The sequence below is a fragment of the Xyrauchen texanus genome, chromosome 7 (genome assembly GCF_025860055.1).
Source record: "Xyrauchen texanus isolate HMW12.3.18 chromosome 7, RBS_HiC_50CHRs, whole genome shotgun sequence".
Classification (NCBI taxonomy): domain Eukaryota; kingdom Metazoa; phylum Chordata; class Actinopteri; order Cypriniformes; family Catostomidae; genus Xyrauchen; species Xyrauchen texanus.
Genome location: NC_068282.1, coordinates 48,976,658 through 48,997,516, shown reverse-complemented (window position 1 = coordinate 48,997,516; position 20,859 = coordinate 48,976,658). Strand labels below are relative to the sequence as shown.

Here is a 20,859-nt window from a genome sequence, read left to right as displayed (position 1 = left end):
TTAATTCTCTTTCGTTCTTTTGTACTTTTGTTCATACTTTTGTTATTTCTCGTGTTCGTACTTTCATTTGTTCTTTCGTACCTTTATACTTTCATACTTTTATTAATTTTGTAATTTCGTTCGTACTTTTGTTTGTACTTTCCTACTTCGTTCTTTCGTTTGTACTTTCCTACTTTCATTTGTACTTTCCTACTTTCGTTCTTTTGTTTGTACTTTTGTTTGTACTTTCCTACTTTCATTCTTTTGTACTTTCGTTTGTACTTTCGTTCATACTTTTGTTTGTACTTTCCTACTTTCGTTCTTTTGTTTGTACTTTCCTACTTTCATTCTTTTGTACTTTCGTTTGTACTTTCTTTCATACTTTTTGTTTGTACTTTCCTACTTTCGTTCTTTTGTTTGTACCTTTGTTTGTTCTTTTGTATTTTCTTTCATTTGTACTTTCATTCAAGCCTTCGTTTGTACTTTTGTACTTTCGTTAGTTTTTGTAATTTCCTTCTTTTGTACATATGTTGTTACAGCACTGTTGTTCTTTTGTACTCTCTTTTGTTCAGTAATTTCATACTTTTGTTCATACTTTTGTATTTTTGCTCTTTCATGCTTTCCTTCTTTTCGTAAATTCGTTGTTATGCACTTTTGTTCTCTTTGTACTTTTAATTCTCTTTCGTTCTTTTGTACTTTTGTTCATACTTTTGTTATTTCGTGTTCAGTACTTTCATTTGTTCTTTCAGTACCTTTATACTTTCATACTTTTATTAATTTTGTAATTTCGTTCAGTACTTTTGTTTGTACTTTCCTACTCGTTCTTTCGCTTTGTACTTTCCTACTTTCATTTGTACTTTCCTACTTTCGTTCTTTTGTTTGTACTTTTGTTTGTACTTTCCTACTTTCATTCTTTTGTACTTTCGTTTGTACTTTCGTTCATACTTTTGTTTGTACTTTCCTACTTTCGTTCTTTTGTTTGTACTTTCCTACTTTCATTCTTTTGTACTTTCGTTTGTACTTTCTTTCATACTTTTGTTTGTACTTTCCTACTTTCGTTCTTTTGTTTGTACCTTTGTTTGTTCTTTTGTATTTTCTTTCATTTGTACTTTCATTCAAGCCTTCGTTTGTACTTTTGTACTTTCGTTAGTTTTTTGTAATTTCCTTCTTTTGTACATATGTTGTTACGCACTGTTGTTCTTTTGTACTCTCTTTTGTTCGTAATTTCATACTTTTGTTCATACTTTTGTATTTTTGCTCTTTCATGCTTTCCTTCTTTCGTAAATTCGTTGTTATGCACTTTTGTTCTCTTGTACTTTTAATTCTCTTTCGTTCTTTTGTACTTTTGTTCATACTTTTGTTATTTCTCGTGTTCGTACTTTCATTTGTTCTTTCGTACCTTTATACTTTCATACTTTTATTAATTTTGTAATTTCGTTCGTACTTTTGTTTGTACTTTCCTACTTCGTTCTTTCGTTTGTACTTTCCTACTTTCGTTTGTACTTTCCTACTTTCGTTCTTTTGTTTGTACTTTTGTTTGTACTTTCCTACTTTCATTCTTTTGTACTTTCGTTTGTACTTTCGTTCATACTTTTGTTTGTACTTTCCTACTTTCATTCTTTTGTTTGTACCTTTGTTTGTTCTTTTGTATTTTCTTTCATTTGTACTTTCATTCAAGCCTTCGTTTGTACTTTTGTACTTTCGTTAGTTTTTTGTAATTTCCTTCTTTTGTACATATGTTGTTACGCACTGTTGTTCTTTTGTACTCTCTTTTGTTCGTAATTTCATACTTTTGTTCATACTTTTGTATTTTTGCTCTTTCATGCTTTCCTTCTTTCGTAAATTCGTTGTTATGCACTTTTGTTCTCTTGTACTTTTAATTCTTTCTTTCGTTCTTTTGTACTTTAGTTCATACTTTTGTTATTTCTCGTGTTCGTACTTTCATTTGTTCTTTCGTACCTTTATACTTTCATACTTTTATTAATTTTGTAATTTCGTTCGTACTTTTGTTTGTACTTTCCTACTTTCGTTCTTTCGTTTGTACTTTCCTACTTTTGTTTGTACTTTCCTACTTTCGTTCTTTTGTACTTTCGTTCATACTTTTGTTTGTACTTTCCTACTTTCGTTCTTTTGTACTTTCGTTTGTACTTTCGTTCATACTTTTGTTTGTACTTTCCTACTTTCATTCTTTTGTACTTTCATTTGTACTTACTTTCATACTTTTGTTTGTACTTTCCTACTTTTGTTCTTTTGTTTGTACCTTTGTTTGTTCTTTTGTATTTTCTTACATTTGTACTTTCATTCAAGCCTTCGTTTGTACTTTTGTACTTTCGTTAGTTTTTTGTAATTTCCTTCTTTTGTACATATGTTGTTACGCACTGTTGTTCTTTTGTACTCTCTTTTGTTCGTAATTTCATACTTTTGTTCATACTTTTGTATTTTTGCTCTTTCATACTTTCGTTCAGTCTTTCACAAAAGATTATGTATTATTCTATTTATAAATATATATATGTATTAATAAATGCAATATTAATATATGCCATATTATATTAATTTAGTGAGAGTTGTACCGTGAGCAGTCAAATTAATTATTTTGTTCTTTTGTTTGTTCTTTCTATTGTTTCTATTGTCAATACTTTCGCTCTTTGTTTCTGTCATTCTTTCATACTTTCGTTCGAACTTTTAGTTCTTTCATAAATGTTTTGTTCTTTTTTAATTTCTTTCATTCTTTTGTTCGTACTTTTGTTATTTCTTGTGTTTGTACTTTCGTACCTTTATACTTTGTACTTTTGTTTGTTCTTTTGAAGTCTTTCGTTCATAATTTCACACTTTTTCATTCTTTTTGTAATTTTTTCATATGTTTGTTCAAACTTTATTTTGTTCTTTTATACTTTTTAGTTCTTTTGTACTTTCTTTCAATCTTAATTTCATTCTTTCTTTCTTTGTTTTGTCTTTCATATAGGATGTTCTATTATATCTAAAATATAATTCTATTTATAAATATATTTGTAGTAATTAATGCTATATTAATAAATGCAATTTTATATTGAATTAATTCAGTGAGAGCTGTACTGTGAGCAGTCATATGGTGTAATTACCACATGCAAAAGCCTCCTTTTCAAGGGCGTGTCCAAAGTATTCGTGTGTGTAGTTATTTGCTCTATTTTCTGAGTAAATCATTTGCAATACACCCGCAATGTGCACACGATGTGATAGATTGCACAAGCAAATTAATACCCTAAGTAAATCATGTCCTTTGTGTACAGGAGAATATGACTGATTCTGGCCTCACCAAAGTCCCTTTTTAAGGTAAGTCAGTCCAGCCCAGTAAAGACAAGTATGATTTCACCAATTGATCAGTAGCCATATGCAAAGACTCTCAGACTCACTCTATTTTGGTGATAGCAAAGAGTGAAAGATTTTAGATTATTTTGTTGTAAAAGAAGGACAGAGAATGCACTTTTGGGTGTGTGTGCGTGCGTGCGTGAGTGTTTTATCATCTGATAGTTTTTATCTAATGTACTTATATAAAAGAGTCTGAACTACAGATCAAAACGCCAGACTTAAACACAGACTCATGTGAAACTCATGATGTCTGGAAATGTAGGAGGGGTTCACATTAACTACATCACTAAAGAGAAGGAAAGACAACTCTTCTTTGACATTGTCTGAAATGAATTTGAGTGGTGTTGTGGTTATTAGGATGTTCTGACACTAGGGTGTGAGAAAGTATTGAGTGGACAGCTATAAAAGCAGCTAAATAAAACTTGGCTGTGGATGGGATGAGTGGAGAGGAACATGAAGGAGAAAATGGAAAGGAATGATTGATAGCTGCTGTAGGATGTAGGATTCAGCTGGATTTAAAAACACAAGACACTTAATCCAACAAAAGCCCTCAAGGCACTAGACCTGAAGGGGTCTCACACCCTCCATCTGCGAGTCACCATGCCCTGATCTCATTCACCCACACACAGGAATTCTCTCTAGTTATTTAGAAAGTGTAAATGCTTAAAGCATCCTCTCTTTATAAACAAAAGCAACATTCTCTCTATCATACCACTGTGCAACCCCGCGTACACATGCGTGGATGTTAGTAACAGTGTAAGGATGGTCAAGTAGGAGGCGGGAACCGGCGGAACAATAAACATAAACTTTAATGATTTAAATTAACTTAAAACGACATAAAACTTAAGGACACAGACACACATGCAACGAGGCCACATGCGTCTCTCTCTCAAACCAGCGTCTCCAGCTGCCCCTTATCTCACTCTCCTGCTGATCAGCTGATTCAGCGCCCCGGCCACACCCTCCTCCTTGTCTGTGGGGCACCACCGGTCTGAATAACTTTCAGCCGGTGGCACATCCAGCCTCCTGTGAACCTGGGGGAGACACGAGGGGGGGCGTGGGGTGAGGGAAAGGACGATCGGAGACACACAGAGAGAGAGAGAGAACTTGCTTGCAGGCCTCGGATGCCTTGTCCTTAACCGCTCCTCCACCCTCTGGCAGATGGCAGCTTTCTCCTCCACTGGTGGATGTCAGTGAATCCTCCGGCCCCTGGCGGACCGAACCAGTCCTCCCCTTCTCGACAGATGGCCATGTTTCATCCGGCTCACGGTGGCCGGCAGCGACCCCTCCGTCCACAAGCAGACGGCTGCGGCTGCTCCCTTGGCGGATGGCAGCGGTGAGGACTCTGCAACAGCGCATCCCTCCTCCTTCCCAGGTTTCCTCACCACTGTAACAGTATAAGGACGGGCAAGGAGGAGGCGGGAACTGGCTGAACACTAAACATAAACTTTAATGACTTAAATTAACTTTAAATCTCTCGCTCTCTCGAACCGGCGTCTCCAGCTGCACCTTATCTAGCTATCCCGCTTATAAGGTGATTCAGCGCCAGCCGTGCTACATCACGGCCCAGCCACGTCCTCCTCCTCATCACAATGTTGTATTTTGGCATCGCTATATGCAATGCATAATTTTTTATTTAATTTAAACTGACTGATCTCAGATCAGGAGACTCTGTGCTGTCAGTAAAGTCGACAAAACAACATGGCGCTGACCACAGCGGAGTTTGTCTTTGGGAGAAAGGCCAACAAAACTACATCTGGTCAGAAAACGAATTCCGTTTTTACATTGAAACCTGTTTGAGTCAAAGATTAGTGTCTCTAGTTTCATCAAGTATGACATTTTAAAAATTTGAGCAATTTATCACAAAACCCAATGCTGTTAAACACAATGTACACTATGTGAACTTTAACAAAAACATTTTCCTTAGAAATCATATTTCTGTGCATCATCACATTAAGAATCAATGGATGCATCCAAAAGCTGAAACCTTTTGCTTTCAGAGGCTTAATATGAAAATAAAGTACATTTCAAACTGTTCTGAGACCAGTGCAGACAGACAGCACATTGGAGGTTAAGTCATTTACTAAACAGGGAGCAAGGGAGCATCCTATAGCTCTCCTATAACTGTTCTGAGACCAGTGCAGACAGACAGCACACTGGAGGTTAAGTCATGCACTTAATAGGGAGCAAGGGAGCATCCTATAGCTCTCCTATAACTGTTCTGAGAACAGTGCAGACAGACAGCATACTGGAGGTTAAGTCATTCACTAAATAAGGAGCAAGGGAGCATCCTATAGCTCTCCTATAACTGTTCTGAGACCAGTGCAGACAGACAACACACTGGAGGTTAATTCATTCCCTAAATAGGGAGCAAGGGAGCATCCTATATCTCTCCTATAACTGTTCTGAGACCAGTGCAGACAGACAGCACACTGGAGGTTAAGTCATGCACTTAATAGGGAGCAAGGGAGCATCCTATAGCTCTCCTATAACTGTTCTGAGAACAGTGCAGACAGACAGCATACTGGAGGTTAAGTCATTCACTAAATAAGGAGCAAGGGAGCATCCTATAGCTCTCCTATAACTGTTCTGAGACCAGTGCAGACAGACAACACACTGGAGGTTAATTCATTCCCTAAATAGGGAGCAAGGGAGCATCCTATAGCTCTCCTATAACTGTTCTGAGATCAGTGCAGACAGACAACACACTGGAGGTTAAGTCATTCCCTAAATAGGGAGCAAGGGAGCATCCTATAGCTCTCCTATAACTGTTCTGAGACCAGTACAGACAGACAACACACTGGAGGTTAATTCATTCCCTAAATAGGGAGCAAGGGAGTAACCTATAGCTCTCCTATAACTGTTCTGAGATCAGTGCAGACAGACAGCACACTGGAGGTTAAGTCAGTAACTAAATAGGGAGCAAGGGAGCATCCTATAGCTCTCCTATAACTGTTCTGAGATCAGTGCAGACAGACAGCACACTGGAGGTTAAGTCATTCACTAATTAGGGAGCAAGGAAGTATCCTATAGCTCTCCTATAACCTCCAGCACACTGAAGGTTAAGTCATGCACTAAATAGGGAGCAAGGGAGTATCCTATAGCTCTCCTATAACTGTTCTGAGACCAGTGCAGACAGACAACACACTGGAGGTTAAGTCATTCACTAAATAGGGAGCAAGGGAGCATCCTATAGCTCTCTATGCAGTTAAGTGTGTTCACTCCTAAAATCTGATCAAAAGTTCAGTTTCAGGCTGCAGATGATGTTTGGATCACTCAACATGTTTGACACACATGGGACGATGATCATCAGTACATAGATTCACCATTTATAATGGATCATTTTATTTGAACATGGTTGACAGTGATTGGATGATGCTGGACATTACATTGAATCAGAATTAATTATGCTAATTTATGATGTAATGTCTATAACATCTCAAAAACTTGAATAATCAACACTCCTGGAAACATAATAAACTATCTGATGAAAAATATCTGACTTTCTATAGCTCGGTCAAATTTCACAACTTAGTCCCGCTGTCCACATATGTGGACATCAATTTTTAGGAACACTATTTGCTCCAGTAATTATTATTCAATGTTTATTGGGTTCTACTAGTTACAAATCGAAAATGGGAATTATAATTATCTTCTTGAGATGCTCCGGTCTGAGGAGGATAATTATAAATCGAATATACTTAACCGATAGTGTCAAAGCAAATGTGAGATGAAAAACAAAACCACTCTATGACACTTTCTCTGTCGAAGCATTTCATGGACATGAATGTGTAAGATCTGTTTTAAGGGAGTAAAAGAGCCGTGTCAGCATGGAAATATGGTGTCTGTTTTGACACATACACACACACACACACACACACACACACTCACACACACACATACACACACTCACACACACACACACACACACACACACACTCACACACATGTTGTGTTTTCATGTTTTATGGGGACTTTCCATAGACATAATGGTTTTTATACTGTACAAACTTTATATTCTATCCCCTAAACCTAACCCTACCCCTAAACCTAACCCTCACAGAAAACTTTCTGCATTTTTACATTTTCAAAAAACATAATTTAGTATGATTTATAAGCTGTTTTCCTCATGGGGACCGACAAAATGTCCCCACAAGGTCAAAAATTTCGGGTTTTACTATCCTTATGGGGACATTTGGTCCCCACAAAGTGATAAATACACGCTCACACATACACACACACACACACACACACACACACACACACACACACATCTATAATATATAAGCTTTCATCTCAGTCTAAAAGACATCAGCCACACTCAAACATTAAATAAAATCTTAAAAGAGGAATGCCAAATGGATTTATTCTTTACAGATGGAAAAAGTGAGCTAACAGAGGAACACATTATCTCTGGTTGTAGCCTGAGGTGCACATCTGAAATATATACAGCTGAGGACAATTTGACTTCATGATTGTATGTGGATATGTCAACTTTGTGACTTTTGAATGAGGAATCTTCTCTAGAAGACAAAACACATGAATGAATGCGTTTCTCATTCTGAAGTTTCATTAACTGAAGCTCCTGACCCGTATCTGCATGATTTTATGCATTGTACTGCTGCCACACGATTGGCTGATTAAATAATCACATGAAAATGTAGGTGTACAGGTGTTCCCAATAAAGTGTTTAGTGAGTGTTTGTGTTTACATGAGATTAGACAATCAGATTTCACTATTTTAATACTACATATGACTCTATTTCACATATATGAAGAAATTAATACAGAATATCTTGCTTAACAAATGTGTGTTCCAGTGAGACACTTCCAATGGAAGTCAATGGGGTTTAATCTGTAAACATTAAAATACTCATTGTTTCAAAAGTATAGACACAAGACATAAACAATATGTGTGTTAACATGAGTTTACTGTCATAAAATTACTTACTGACCACATCTGTGTAAAGTTATATCCAATTTTACAACTTCATTGCCATGACAACGTAATGCTGGTGTAAACCCAAAAACAACCATAAAAACAAAGATTTTATATAAACCTTACAGCTCAAAAAATACTCAAGGTTTAATAGAACAATTAATATAAATGCTTTTATACATACAAGCTCAGATGGGCCTTGAAAAATGAATCATCAAAACATGAACAACTACAGTCTTGATGTCATGTTTAGATGTATTTTTGTTCATGTCTTGATTCCAAGTCTTTTATTTTGAAAAGTTTAGTTCCAGTTCATGTCATGTGTTCCCCTAGTCATGTGATGTCCTGATTTTCCCTCCATTTTCATGTGTCTTGTTTTCATTGGTTTAATGCACTTTTTGTAATCAGTAAAAACGTCAAGCTGATCAAATATCCATGTGTCATATGTTGCTGGAAAGCTCTTAAAGAGTAGAATACAACCAACCTATTTGTTTTACTCACAGACAAAATTATGTTGGTGTTGCTTATATGCTGCCTTTTCGCTTATTACTTAACGAAAAATAAACAGAACATAAAATATGTCCATTACTTAGACGAGGTGATTATTTTTCAAACAAGTCCACACACAAGATAATCAGATGTATAGATCATTAGATAATCCACATGAAGCACAATGTTACATATGACCACCAGGAGATGGCGCCAAATACACGACACAGACTCAATGATGACTCAAATGACACAGAATGAAACTCATTCTGTGAAATCTCATGACTAAAATCATGTGTGCATGCTATGCAAACCTTTAGTCATTGTTGTGTTTGCATGTGTAATTAGTTCTTATGTACAATTATTATCTTTTATTTGTTTGGAGATGTTTTTGGACACTATGATCAATTATATTTTTAATGTTAGAACTTTTGATTGCTTTGTCGTTTCAACACAATATTTTTCACTGATACAGTTGACATGTTTGCGAGCAGTTTTTCGGAGCCACGTTATTTACACTCAGAAATATATAATGTCAGATAAGAAAAATATTACATTTTTGGCTTCATTTGTATTAATGTCAGCAGTTTCTTAGGCTTAGAGTCTCAGAATGTATCATAATTTATATCATGAATAATTTGAAAACTTTTTTTACAATGATACCAAGCGCATGACCCTTCTTGTTTATTTTGTCGATTCATAAGCCTTTAATTTTGAATATGCCACCGAAACAGAAAATCTTTAAAAACAAATTTAGAGCTTAAAGGGTTAAACCCTCTAAAATTGGCCCCATTCACTTCCATTGTAAGTGCCTCACTGTAACCTTGATTTTTTTAGTTGGAAAAAAAAGTGGCAATCAACATTATACAACAAATGACGTCGATTGAGCTTAACTTGTATTGAACCTGGAAAATATCTGCAATGCCACATCATATTTATATACCATGGCATTACTACTGTGGTAGTGTCCAAAAAAACACTATATTATTATAATGGTCATTCCATTGTATACTTTGGAACTGGGCATGGGTGGAGAACACAAACACATAACCTGAATAGTGTGTGTGTGTGTGTGTGTGTGTGTGTGTGTGTGTGTGTGTGTGTGTGTGTGTGTGTGTGTGTGTGTGTGTGTGTGACACACATCATTTAAATATAGTGTGCACCAGACACCCTAATCCTGTATAGTACACCTAAACACAGCGTGTATTTCCAGCATAATACTGCACATTTCTGCACCACTGCTAAACCTAATACTGTCATTAAAATGCCTTTTCTTATTCCATACTTTCCTTTTCTCTGTTTAATTTAGAGAAAACCCAGTGCCCCTGTGTAATGCTGAAGGTATGCATACATTCACTATTCAGTACACACACACACACACGCGATGGAGAGGATCTCTAATTCAATTTGGCATTTTAAATCGTTGCAGATGAGGCTCAGGATATTCAGAGACAATGTGTGTAGCTAACTTGTGATTGTGTGTAAGAGAGAGAGTGATAATGCATTTCTTATGAATGTCTGTATAGAAACTGGATAGTCACATGTGAGAATGACCAAAGGATACAGTTAAAAAAGTACAGACAGACCCATTAGTACTGTGTCCAGACTTATATATTTGTTCACCTTTGAGTGAGAGCCATTTTTGTTTTTTTGAAAGGGGTCAAATCATAAATAACCTTTTCCTTGATCTTTTGAGACAAACTGTAACTCTCAGAACTCAAAACATCAATTCAAATGTGTTACATTTTTCCTGTGGTGCAACTGATAGCACGCCATGCAACCAAACGTCAAGAGACGGGTTCTGGTCCCGTGGAAACCTATTTTCCCTCTAAGATGACATGGTTACTCCACTGACATTTAGGTTTAGAGTTGGGGTTTGATTTAGAGCATATGGTTAACAAAATGTGCATTCTTGTTTACTGTATTACATCATTTCCAATAAAAAATAAGCTCTCTTATGGCGCCACCTTGTGGATATTTCACCCATAAACCGATCAACAACACTTCCAGCTTCGGCCACTGGGGGCAGGGATTTGAATTTCAGTAAGCACAGACCAATTTGGTGGCTTGACAAAAGATAGTATGATTGTTACATGAAGGGAAAGCTAAATAATAAGATATGTATGTTGCACATCATACAGACAAGCTATAAAAAAATGTCTCTGTTTTGCTCTCTTGAGCCAAAAGTATACTTCGGTTTTGACGCGGGTGCTTAGCGTATGCGTACTAGCCTTTCAAAGTATGCTCCAATAGACTGTGTGCGCATACGCTGGCAGTTAGCGCATGTGCGCCACGACTGCTGTGAGATACTGGACTATTTATCCTCAAGAGTTTAGACCAATAAAGGTGACTTTATATTCCTTCAGACAGTGCTTTCATGATAAAATGGAGAAAGGACCACTTCATGCTATTTGATGTTCAAAACAAGCCCAGATGGGGCTAGTGATAAAAGTCAAGTATTTTTCAGCCTATGTAAGGCGCATTTTAACTATCACAGAAGCACGTCAAGTCTTAATTATCACCAAAACGCAAAATGAGAGGTTTTTCTTTGCAAGCGCTATTAATGTGAAGTTTAAAGAGGCGCTGGTGTTGATGCCTGATGCAAATAATGAACGCAGCTTCACGATTGCTGTAGGAAAGTGGATAGCCACAGTCGACCGGCATATTTATATTGTGCAGGATGAGCGTTTAAGATATTTAATGCACATTGCAATGAATAGGCAACCTACGAGGGGACAAATTCTTTCAATTAGTAAAACTCCCAATTACACTGTTTAATGTTACTTTAATTGGTGATATTGTCGTGCATTTCTATCTTTATACTGTGGAAAGCTTTGTTTCGGGAAATGTTACTTTTTTCTTTCCGAAGACGGAAATTAATGCATTTTGACAGGAAAAGACGTATATATGGTGTAAAATGTCAGCACTTTCAAAATCTGTGATTAATCGCTATTAACTACAAAAATATATGCGATTAATCGTGATTAAATATTTATTTATTTATAACTGACAGCACTACTTAACACACACTTATGTCAGTTGCTCTGCTCATGACACTCAGAACGCTTGCTGTATGACGAAAGAAATATTGTTTGTTTCCCGAAATTTGTCTCAGAGGGCAAAACCATGGGCATTTCTCCACCGCTAGCATCACTAAACAAAACTGCCATAATAATCACCATTTTAACATTTTTGGGGGGAATACTCCCTCCATCTTCCAATGGTAGGAAAAAAAAGATAGTCCCGCACCAAACATTCACCATTGAGTAAATGAGTGCGTTTACGCGCATATACTTACACGATTATGCGTAATAATGCGAAAACTTGATAGATCATGTAAACGTCATAAATGGCATTTTTCATCGCCGGAAAAAAAAAAAGATCGCTCCTTGTCCCAAATTTCCTGTTGCATGTAAACATCTTTACCGGCGTTCTTACCATCTTATACCTTGTGTGCAACTGTTTTGACGTCAAAAGCAGAAATGGGGGATTTCAAGTCTCATGTAATCGCAGGATTCTTCTTGAATGTTTTAATAACGCCACAGAGTCACAGTGTTACACTCTTATGTTGAAATCAACCTACATGGCTAACGTATAGTTGACTCTACATATTAAGCTGGGATATGAGAAATCATTTTAACACTGCAGAAATGACATACATCAGCTTTAACAGGTGAAACTGGGACATATTGACATTTTTTAAGGAACTGACACACCTCGTGAAACCAGGACGTCTGGTCACACAATATTTATGATGCATTCCTCCATAGTTCCCTTTGAGCTTTTTATAGAAGTTTGTTAGTAGTGTTGCTAATATGTCAAAGGACAACAACACATTAACCCCATTAAATCAAACCAGGAATGAACCGCTCTTTCGCTTTGAGAGACAATGTTGCATTGTTCTGCTCTTTGTCTGTTTTAATGGCTTTCATATGTGATACAGAGCAGCTGGAACTCATTATGAGTGTAAGACATTTCTAGACACTGTACACATCAGAGATGAGGGGCTAACAGTCATGAGACATGCAGGAGGAAGTGTTGTGAATCTGGGTGAAAGGACATCCTGTCCAACATGCATACGCATAATGAGAAGGATTTACATGCATTTGCATCTCATTATTACCTGCACATGCTCTGTGATTTTACCAAAGGATAGAGAGGAAACAGCGCCCTCTACCGGCTGATGAAAACCTGCAGTATTTCAGAAGAACAAAATGGTTCTTCATTTTAGGAAGTAGGATAGATACTATAAATCCTGTACAACAGAATAACTAATGAGAAGAGTCAAATGTGGTGAAGTTTTAAAGACACAGTAGCAAAAAACAACCTGGTTAAGGGTCAACGTGAGGGTGGTTAGTCATGATAACTATTGACTAATGTTATAAGTTGACCTCATGGAAATAAAAATCACTGTGTAAAGGCTGCGTGCTAAGCAAACACACCTATTTTCCTGAGTCTCTTTGTTTGTGAGAAGATTAGATTGTTTACACAGCTAGAATGTTATCAGCCATTAGTCTGGGAGCCATATAGACATTATCTCTCTCTCTCTCTCTCCTCTCTCTCTCTCTCTCTCTCTCTCTCTCTCTCTCTATCTCACTCCATTTGCTCTAATGCTGAGCCATCACATTTATGTGACCAGCACAAGTGCTCTGTAGAACAGGTGATTCCCTCTAAAACAGTGAATTATACCTAAAGCTGAAGTGTGTATCTTTGTTAGTGTTAAACAACTTCTTTATCCCAGCTTAATATGCAGAGACAACTAATCAAGCCATTTGTAGGTATTGTTTTAAAGCTTAGAAGCTCTACTTTACAATGCATGCAGTTATTATGACCAAAATTGAACAAGTACTTTGAAATTTGCTGACAAATCTGAAGTCTTCCATTTTTATAATTTGTTAATTATTTTGCACTATACATATGTGAGATCGTGCTATTTGTACATAATGTGCTATCTGGCTAAAAGACGTTGCATCCTGGAGCAGATGACTTAATTGGAAATGATGTAGTATGTTGTCCAGTATCATGGAGCGCTAAACCAATCGTATTAGGATTCAGATCGCTGCAACCAAACATGGAAGTCATCCAAATATGGGCAGAGAGGATCGTTTACTGTAATTACATATGGCCACCACTAGATGGCGCCAAGTATTTGACACAGACTCGATGGCTCAAATGGCACAGAATGGAACTGAATGAGATCTTGTTACTCATGTCTGCATGTTTTGGAGAGAGTATTCCTTTAGTCATTGTTGTATTTGCATGTGTAATTCGTTTTTATGTACAATTATTATGTTTTATTTGTTTAGAGAGGCTTCTGGACACTTGGAGATGTTCTTGGCACGATGATCAAATTATATTTGTAATGCTGTAACTTTTGACTGCTTTGTCATATCAAAACAAAATTTTACTCAGTTACTGGTGACATGATCGAGGGGAAAAACCAAAGCAATAAAAAAAAAAATCTGTGTGATTTTACAGCTGTTTCTCAAGCTGAGAGTTTCATAATTTGTCATAATCTGTCATTCAAATTTGCAAAACGTTTTCTTTAAAATTATACCAATCAATTGACACTTTTTGTTTTGTAGAGTTATAATCCTTTAATTTTGGGCATGCAACGAAAACAGGAAATCTTGAAAAACACCTTCAGAACTTAAAGGGTTAATATCCACTGCAATTAAATTCAATTATCAGGACTAGTTATTTCAATTGGTCAACTTCCCAATTAGACTTTGGGAAATGTTTAATGTTACTTGAATTTGTGCTATTTTAGTGCATTTCTATCTTTATACTGTGGAAGGCTTTTATTATAATACATATTGTTTTCTTTTTTAAGAAGGAAACCCAATAAATAAATTACATTAGGTTTCCATCCAAGTTGCGCAATTAATTTTTGCAAAAATTGAATATTGCAAAAGACTTAATTAAATAAAACAGTATTAATTGTCAAAGTATTTAATTGTCAAATCTGTTGAAATTTGTGCAAAATCAAAATATAGATATAGATATGAATATGTAGAGTGAATTTTCTTTTGTAAAAAAAATATATATTTTTACATCCGGCATTTTTTATGTGATATCCTAAATATTTGCATAAAAATACCCAAATTAAAACCTTAAAATTAAAACAAGATTAGAAACCCGAAATGTCCATTTGCCTAAAACCGTATTCCCACCATTAAAAGGAAAATATAAACAACATTGTAGCTCAAATAATTTGCAATATTGTATTATATTATGTAGGATAAATAAAGCACATTAACAAAAAATACAAGCTGAATATTTCCAGTGTTTAAACCCCCCAGAATGCTTGTTCCATAGACTTCTATAGTAAATGCATTTCAGTGTTGAAATTATTGTCTCTGGTAATAAATAACATGCAACGTTATGGACAGTGCTGTCCATAAAGCTTAACGAATTGAACCCTCAACATTTCTTACATTTTTTTTAAGTGCACAAATTGCACATAAAAGATTTAGGCTACACAAACATCAGACTGCACTTCATAACGAAGTGTTGCAACAAGGTCTCTCTCCTCAGACATAAATTATACAATAAAATAGAGTCAGTATTTAGTCTAGGATTGTAACAACATAGACTGATGATAACATTCATTATTGCCACGGCCTCTCAAGGCATCAGACAGACCAACATAACTTCCTGTACAGTCGCAAACATACGTGATATGAACCAAGTCTGATAACAATAACATCACGTCTGGCACTCCGAGTGTGGGAGTGTCACTGAGACTTATCAGGGAACTAGAGATTAAACTCAACCTTAACTTCCAGAAACAAGGAAAAATGTCACAAATCAAAACAAAACAAAAACAGCTTAAACCAGCCTATGTTTAGCCTAGCGGTTAGCTGGTCTCCCAGACATACTGGTTAGGCTAATCTGTTTTGATGGTTTTATTTTCATAATTAGCATATTATATTCAATATTTAATTGTAACAACACAAAATATACTATTCAATCTAATGAACCTTTTCAAACCTGGGTCCTTTCCAATGAACGTCACTTGTTCTCTGGTGATAAAATGATCAAATTGATATTTTATGATCAAACCGTTTATAATTGGTCTTTTTGGATCAAAATATCTGAGCTGGTCACTAAAAGGCTTTTATCTATCTTGTATCTGCTTCCAAAAATGGGATTGAAAATCAATTCCAGCTCTACATTTTTATAATACATTTTTTTGAAAATAATTTCATATCTTAAATGATTTTCTGAAGATAACAAAAAAGTTATCCGGAGAGATGTTGCCCTTCACAACCGTTGTAAAGCCGTCTTTCTAAGTTGAACAACACACATTTTAGTTGCACTTAATTTTTTTCTAGTTTTATTAGAATTTTTAGTTAAAATATAACATGCTTAAACAAGAAACAATTACTTGAGAAGCAGAATGACTTGAGATGTTAAGTTTTGTTTCAGAGAATTGCTGGACTAAATTAATTGAGGTTTATGTTTAAAACAAGGAAATAAAAAGGATTTGCTTTTGGAACAAGCTCGAGCCCCCTCTGTCTGAATGGGCATGAGGCCCCTGAATAAGAGAAATAAACCTTTCCAGATTATTAAATGTTCTTTCTCACCCCATTGGCAAATTGATTTTGTTATCTTGTAATAAGCGTAAACTACTACATTTTGTCAGATTTCTCTGAAAACAAGACAATATATCTTGTCATGCTTCTGAAGTAAATGTATCTTCTTTTAAGAGTTTGTAAATATCTTTACTGGAAAACGAATAAAACATTTCAGAACCGTTGTCAATTTTATATTTTTTATCATCATTAAAGGCTTTATTTAGCATAGAAATAAGCCACGGCCATTTTTTTTCAGTCCCTGGAACATAGTTTTGGCCTGAAAGGTTTAGAATTGACTATTTTACCAAAACCTAGCGAGCTTCCTTGATGTCTACTGACTATATAGGCAGCTACCTTCTAAGGCATAATGCTAACTAAACTGTGACCTCATAAGCAACTGATTTGGAACACTCTGTGCGTCATACAAATCGTGCTCCACACATGTAGCACATTAGAGACTCGACTTAACTCGAATTGATTCCTATAGAATTTGGTGTTAGCATGTTGCTAAGCTAATGCATTAGCATAAAAATGCATTATGATAAATTATCAGTTCCTGTCGGTAATGCATGAATTGTATGTCTGGTGTGAACGGCTCTCTTGAGGTCATTCCACAGCATCTCTATTGGGTTAAGGTCTGGGCTCTGACTGGGCAATTCAAAAGGGTAGATTTGGGATGATGTTTTCATGTTGGTATGCAGTGCCCTTTTTACACCATACATAGTCCTGCATGTTCTTCCCAAACAATTCAACCTTAATTTCATCAGTCCACAAAACATTTTCCCAGTAGTGTTGTGCAGTGTCAAGGTGGTCTTCTGCAAACTTCAGGTGTGCAACAATGATTTTGTTGGAAAGCAGCGGCTTTTTCGTGGTGTCCTGCCATGAACACCATACCTGTTTAATGTTTTCTGTATAGTAGACTCATGAACAGAGATGTTAACCAGTTCCAATGATTCCTTCAAGTCTTTATCGGTCACTCTAGGGTTCATATTTACCTCAGTGATCATTCTGCAGTGTTCCCTTTGAGCCATCTTGTCTGGACGGCCACTTCTAGTGAGAGCACCTATAGTACTAAATCATCTCCATTTATAGACAGTTTGTCTAACTGTGGACAGATGGACATCTAAACTCTTTGAGATAACTTTGTAACCCTTTCCAGCTTCATGCAAAGCAACAATTCTTGATTGTTGGTCGTCTGAGATCTCTTGGTCCACGTCAGCAGATGCTTCTAGTGAATAGAAAACTCAAAATGTTTGAGTGCTTTTTGTAAGTCAAAGTAGCTCTAATCCACACCTCCAATCTCATTTCTTTAATTGGACGCCAGGTTTGCCAACTCCTGACTCTATCTAGCTTTAGTTGATGTCATTATCATATTGGGTTCACATACTTTTTCCAACCTACACTGTGAATGTTTAAATAATTTATTGAACATGTACAAGAACAATATTAGAATTTGTTTGCCTTAAAACGCTGCCTGCAAAGGCAGATCAATAGGTTTGCCTGCATCCTGATCCTTCACATCTCTTGTGCACCCTGATAATACACCCTTAAATCGAGTTATCTGAAAAGCTCAGAACATCTTTTGTTGTGTGTTGTTTTATATTCTGTTAATAAACGCATGCAAGTGAATCGTGCTAATAAATCAAGAACAGAATCGTTTTTTGTTGAACACAGTGACATGAACTGAATGAACGGATCCAGAATAAACAATCTCACTGGGAGAATGAATTGATTTCATGCAACATTATTGTGCGTGAATGCCGCAGATGGTGTTGCATAAACCTGTGCTTTTCATTTTCAAAAGACTATTCAACTAGCATTGTGCTCTGTTAGAAAGACAGCATTATTCTCTATAGTAATCCGTCTGGTTTTACTGAACTGAAAAATACAGTTTCGGCCAGGTACAGTATACAAATGTTAAAAACTGATGAAAAACTGTATTTCATGGTTTTACAAATGCATCTACACCAGTAAAACAGAAATAAATCAAACTTATTAAATCAAGAGAACTACTGTAGCTGTTCAGCACACTCTGTTGTCTATCAGATGAATTACAGTCTGATTTGAATCCTAGACAAACACAATCCTGGCAGGAAATACTGTATATATATTTATTCACATACTAAAGATCCTCAAGAGAGCTGCTATTGCACTTCAGTGTCACAGTGACCTAAAATGACCTGCTAAATAATTAAAAACCTCTTTACAGTAATATAGTGACATTTGTAGGACTAACAAATCTTATGCTGTTAAAAGACCAATTAGTCAATACTATTTTTCTTAGTTTCTATCGAAACTGACATATGTCACTACCACTTGAGTTCACTTTGTGGCAGATAAAACTAAGAAACACACAAACACACTTCAGCACAACTGTAAGTTTTCGTTGATAGACAAAATAAAAATAAAAGCACACTTACACTCACCCTGAGCAGTTTTCTGGACTCTAGTGTTGCTCTCTTACTGTGATCTCTCTAATGGCATGTGTCTGACTCTGAACATGATGGATAGGTGACAGAACAGAGCCATGTGCTGCTGCCAACAGGTGTATGTGTGTCCGTGCGTGCGTGCGTGCGTGTGTGTGCGTGTGTGCGCGTGCGTGCGTGTGCCAGCATGCGAGAGAGAGAGAGAGAGAGAGAGAGAGAGAGAGAGAGAGAGAGAGAGAGAGAGAGAGAGAGAGCGTGTTCACACTAATTGGAGGATTACTGATTTGATTTGTTAAAACTATTTTTGTACATGGATCTCTATTTACGCTGTAAAAATGCAGATGATTTTGCATCAGTGCAACAGGTCAAAACATGTTATAAAAAATCTTAGAAAGGTGTCAGTGTCATTATATTATTTGTACACAGAGATAGGGAGATCTATTACTAACATCAGTTGACTTCAACACCTCTTTTTGCAAATAAGGAGAACAATACTTTTTGTGTGTCGTTGTTGTTGTTGTTGTTGTTGTTTTTTGGAGTGTTTATAATTACAGAAGAATTAAAGATATCTTAATATCCTTTTACATTCTGTCTCAAAACAAGTTTTCTCTTTTTATCTTCATTTTTAAGGCCCTACATGGATTTATCCCAGAGATATGGGGCTCTCAATATGGCTCAGTGCTTAAATTTGCTCAAATTGAAAATTTTCACCTATGATTTTTGGTAGCAGAACTAGAGGTAAAAAAAAAAAAACATATGAAGGGGTGGGGGGGGGTGTCTCATAATTAAATTAAATATTTTTCTCCAAAACTTGTTTGCCACAATTATTGGCACCCCTAGAAATGTTTATGAGAATAATATGTATCTGAAGTATAATCCCATTCATATTTTACATTTTTGACAGCAAACACTACAGATCGGATTGGCACACACAGAGATGAAGAAGCACCCTATGCCCACTGTTAAATGTGGTGCTGGATCTTTAATGTTGTGGGGCTGTTTTTATGCCAGAGGTCCTGAACATCTTATTTGGATATATGGCATCATGGACTCTATCATATACCAACAGATCAAAAAACTCAAAACCAGGCTGCCTCTGCCAGAAAGCTTCAAATGGGCCCTAGTTGGATCTTCCAGCTGGAAAATGATCCAAAACACACATCAAAATCAACACAAAAATGGTTCACTGACCACAAAATGTACCTAACTATTTACCTTAATTTTGGATTTCAGGATTATTGTACATCTGTAAAGCTCTGAAAAAGTTTTTCTTATTATGCTTTTCTGCCCTAAAATTGTCTATAGGCCACACCCAAAAAACATATTTGCTCATATCTTTTACAAGACTATAAACTATCAAATGTATCAAAATTCTTTTTTGGACTCCATTGACATATAATACAACGAGGTGTCACCTGATTTTAGTAACAGACCTACTCATCTCTGTGTGAAATTACATATATTTTTGATCCAAAATTACTAAACAGTAGTTACAGATATTGGTATAACTACTGTAGAGTCATTCTTGATATAGATAATTCTGTACCGGTTACTGTAGAAGCAAAAACTGGATTAAAAATGATGGTATTTTGGTCAAAACTTTGTTTCTGGGGGCCTGGATAGCTCAGGAAGTAAAGACGCTGACTAAGCAACCAATTGGCCCCGGTTGCTAGGGTGGATGGTGTCACGTTGGGGTAACCTCCTTGTGTTGCTATAATGTGGTTCTCGCTCTCGGTGGGGCGTGCGGTGAGTTGTGCGTGGATGCCGTGGAGAATAGCGTGAAGCCTCCACATGTGCTAGGTCTCCGCGGTAACGCGCTCAACAAGCCATGTGATAAGATGTGCAGATTGACGGTCTCGGACGCGGAGGCAACTGAGATTCGTCCTGCGCCACCCGGATCAGTTTCTAAAAAAAATTATTTACTATTTTAACTATGTATGTTATTATTTACATTTATTTTAACATTTGTAAATAGAACAATAAATTAAAAATGTAGCGTAAAAATAAACCGTAAAAATATAGTGACCATGTTTCAAGATTTATGGGATGTAATTTTGATGCTAGTATACTTTACGGTTCATTACTGTTTATATTATTAAATG

The 20,859-nt window shown here is 36.2% G+C and overlaps 1 protein-coding gene across 1 annotated transcript in view; it reads right to left on the bottom strand.

Annotated features, from left to right (window-relative positions):
- The window catches only part of quo (quattro), a 74,991-nt gene extending 56,108 nt beyond the window's left edge, over nt 1-18,883 (bottom strand). The window contains exon 1 of the mRNA XM_052129826.1: nt 18,758-18,883. The gene's annotated coding sequence lies outside the window, so the exon portion shown is untranslated. The remainder of the gene's footprint in view (nt 1-18,757) is intronic.
- Between the last annotated feature and the right edge of the window lie 1,976 nt (nt 18,884-20,859).